Source organism: Schistocerca piceifrons, chromosome 4, assembly GCF_021461385.2.
Source record: "Schistocerca piceifrons isolate TAMUIC-IGC-003096 chromosome 4, iqSchPice1.1, whole genome shotgun sequence".
In the NCBI taxonomy this organism is placed as follows: domain Eukaryota; kingdom Metazoa; phylum Arthropoda; class Insecta; order Orthoptera; family Acrididae; genus Schistocerca; species Schistocerca piceifrons.
Genome location: NC_060141.1, coordinates 781,240,128 through 781,244,253, shown reverse-complemented (window position 1 = coordinate 781,244,253; position 4,126 = coordinate 781,240,128). Strand labels below are relative to the sequence as shown.

Genomic DNA, 4,126 nt, shown 5'->3' with positions numbered 1-4,126 from the left:
AGCAGATCATTTAATTCTTCTTCACTTTCACTCAGGATAGCAATGTCATCAGCGAATCGTATCATTGATATCCTTTCACCTTGTATTTTAATTCCACTCCTGAACCTTTCTTTTATTTCCATCATTGCTTCCTCGATGTACAGATTGAAGAGCAGGGGCGAAAGGCTACAGCCTTGTCTTACACGCTTCTTAATACGAGCACTTCGTTCTTGATCGTCCACTCTTATTATTCCCTCTTGGTTGCTGTACATTTTGTATATGACCCGTCTCTCCCTATAGCTTACCCATACTTTTTTCAGAATCTCGAACAGCTTGCACCGTTTTATATTGTCGAACGCTTTTTCCAGGTCGACAAATCCTATGAAAGTGTATTGATTTTTCTTTAGCCTTGCTTCCATTACTAGGCGTAACGTCAGAACTGCCTCTCTCGCCCCTTTACTTTTCCTGAAGCCAAACTGATCGCCACCTAGCGTATTCTCAATTTTCTTTTCCATTCTTCTGTATATTATTCTTGTAAGCAGCTTCGATGCATGAGCTGTTAAGCTGATTGTGCGATAATTCTCGCACTTGTCAGCTCTAGCCGTCTTCGGAATTGTGTGGATGATGCTTTTCCGAAAGTCAGATGGTATATCACCAGACTCATATTGTCTATATACCAACGTGAATAGTCGTTTTGTTGCCATTTCCCCCAAAGATTTTAGAAATTCTGATGGAATGTTACCTATCCCTTCCGCCTTATTTGACCGTCAGGTCCTCCAAAGCTCTTCTAATTCCGATTCCAGTACTGGATCCCCTATCTCTTCTAAACCGACTCCTGTTTCTTCTTCTATCACATCAGACAAATCTTCACCCTCATAGAGGCTTTCAATGTATTCTTTCCACCCATCTGCTCTCTCCTCTGCATTTAACAGTGGAATTCCCGTTGCACTCTTAATGTTACCACCGTTGCTTTTAATGTCACCAAAGGTTGTTTTGACTTTCCTGTATGCTGAGTCTGTCCTTCCGACAATCATATCTTTTTCGATGTCTTCACATTTTTCCTGCAGCCATTTCGTCTTAGCTTCCCTGCACTTCCTATTTATTTCATTCCTCAGCGACTTGTATTTCTGTATTCCTGATTTTCCCGGAACACGTTTGTACTTCCTCCTTTCATCAATCAACTGAAGTATTTCTTCTGTTACCCATGGTTTCTTCGCAGCTACCTTCTTTGTATCTATGTTTTCCTTCCCAACTTCTGTGATGGTCCTTTTTAGAGTTGTCCATTCCTCTTCAACTGTACTGCCTACTGCGCTGTTCCTTATTGCTGTATCTATAGCGTTAGAGAACTTCAAACGTATCTCGTCATTGAAACTTCCTGGCAGATTAAAACTGTGTGCCCAACCGAGACTCGAACTCGGGACCTTTGCCTTTCGCGGGCAAGTGCTCTACCAACTGAGCTACCGAAGCACGACTCACGCCCGGTACTCACAGCTTTACTCCGCTGCAGAGTGAAAATCTCATTCTGGAGACATCCCCCACGCTGTGGCTAAGCCATGTCTCCGCAATATCCTTTCTTTGTAGAGTGCTAGTTCTGCAAGGTTCGCAGGAGAGCTTCTGTAAAGTTTGGAAGGTAGGAGACGAGGTACTGGCAGAAGTAAAGCTGGGAGTACCGGGCGTGAGTCGTGCTTCGGTAGCTCAGTTGGTAGAGCACTTGCCCGCGAAAGGCAAAGGTCCCGAGTTCGAGTCTCGGTCGGGCATACAGTTTTAATCTGCCAGGAAGTTTCATATCAGCGCACACTCCGCTGCAGCCGGAAAATCTCATTCTGGAAATATCTCGTCATTCCTTAGTACTTCCGTATCCCACTTCTTTGCGTATTGAGTCTTCCTGACTAATGTCTTGAACTTCAGCCTGCTCTTCATCACTACTATATTGTGATCTGAGTCTATATCTGCTCCTGGGTACGCTTTACGATCCAGTATCTGATTTCGGAATCTCTGTCTGACCATGATGTAATCTAATTGAAATCTTCCGGTATCTCCCGGTCTTTTCCAAGTATACCTCCTCCTCTTGTGATTCTTGAACAGGGTATTCGCTATTACTAGCTGAAACTTGTTACAGAACTCAATTGGTCTTTCTCCTCTTCCTTTCCTTGTGCCAAGCCCATATTCTCCTGTAACCTTTTCTTCTACTCCTCCCCCTACAACTGCATTCCAGTCGCTTATGACTATTAGATTTTCGTCCCACTTTACATACTGCATTACCCTTTCAATATCCTCATACACTTTCTCTATCTGTTCATCTTCAGCTTGCGACGTCGACATGTATACCTGAACTATCGTAGTCGGTGTTGGTCTGCTGTCGATTCTGATTAGAACAACCCGGTCATTGAACTTGTGGTGTCACCGCCAGACACCACACTTGCTAGGTGGTAGTTTTTAAATCGGCCGCGGTCCATTAGTATACGTCGGACCCGCGTGTCGCCACTGTCAGTGACTGCAGACCGAGCGCCACCACACGGCAGGTCCAGAGAGACGTACTGGCACTCGCCCCAGTTGTACGGACGACTTTGCAAGGAAAAGTTCACTGACAAATACGCTCTCATTTGCCGAGACGATAGTTAGCATAGCCTTCAGCTACATTTGCTACGACCTAGCAAGGCGCCGTATTCAATCGCTAATTAATATAATGATGCATGTACCGTAACGAGAGATGTTCTACAATTGTGGATTAAAGTTAAGTATTCTACCAGTTACCTCCTGTTTTGCTAGTCTTATTTCTCTGACCTGTTCCAGACCTAACGCCAGTCAGCGTGTAATGAAACGCGTGCCTTTCGGCTTCCTCTCTTTTTGACTTGGCTGTCGTGCTAAGTCACAACAGAACTGTTCACAGTAACACACCCTCTGCCCTACTTTCCTATTCATAACGAATCCTACACCTGTTATACCATTTTCTGCTTCTGTTGATATTACCCGATACTCATCTGGCCAGATATCCTTGACTTCCTTCCACTTCATTTCACTGACCCCTACTATATCTAGACTGAGCCTTTGCATTTCCCTTTTACGATTTTCTGGTTTCCCTACTACGTTCAAGCTTCTGACATCCCACGCCCCGACTCGTAGAACGTTATCCTTTCGTTGATTATTCAATCTTTTTCTCATGGTAACCTCCCCCTTGGCAACCCCCTCCTGGAGATCCGAATGGGGGACTATTCCGGAATCTTTTGCCAATGGAGAGATCATGATGACACTTCTTCAATTACAGGCCACATGTCCTGTGGATACACGTTACGTGTCTTTAATGCAGTGGTTTCCATTGCCTTCTGCATCCTCATGTCGTTGATCATTGCTGATTCTTCCGCCTTTAGGGGCAATTTCCCACCCCTAGGACAAGAGAGTGCCCTGAACCTCTATCCGCTCCTCCGCCCTCTTTGACAAGGCCGTTGGCAGAATGAGGCTGACTTCTTATGCCGGAAGTCTTCGGCCGCCAATGCTAATTATTTATCAAAATTTAGACAGTGGCGGGGATCGAATCCGGGACCGAAGACGTTTTGATTAAGAATCAAAGACGCTACCCGTAGGCCACGAACAATATAGAACAAAATGAGATAAATCAAGGGGTAGAGCCTTTGATAAATAATCTCACGTCTTCGAGCCATGGTTCGAATCCCACCGTTGCTTAAATTACGATTAATAATCAGCATTGGTGGCCGAAGACTTCCGGCCTAAGTAACCGCTCATTCTGCCAAAGGCCTTGTCAAAGAGGGTGGAGGGGCGCACAGAGCTTCAGGGCACTCTCTTGTCCTAAGGGTGGGAAATTACCCCTAAAGGCGTAAGAATCAGCAATGATCAACGACATGAGGATGCAGAAGGCAATGGAAACCACTGCATTAAAGACACGTAAGGTGTTTTCACGGGAAGTGTGGCCTGTAATTGAGCAAGTGTCAGCACCATGACACTTGCTCAATTACAGTGGCAAAAGTCCCTCATTCGGTTCTCCAGAAGGGCACTGTCAAGGGGGAGGTTACGATGAGAGAAAGTCTGAATAATCACCGGAAGCATAACGTGGGACGTGGAATGTTAGAAGCTTGAATGTCGTAGGGAACTAGAAAATCTGAAAATGGAAATGCAAACGCTCAGTCTAGCT

At 45.2% G+C, this 4,126-nt stretch overlaps 1 non-coding gene across 1 annotated transcript; it reads left to right on the top strand.

The window, feature by feature from the left end:
* Window positions 1-1,662: 1,662 nt before the first annotated feature.
* Window positions 1,663-1,737, top strand: Trnas-cga. Its single transcript has one exon. It is a non-coding gene; the product is annotated as a tRNA-Ser (tRNA).
* The last annotated feature ends 2,389 nt before the right edge of the window (window positions 1,738-4,126 follow it).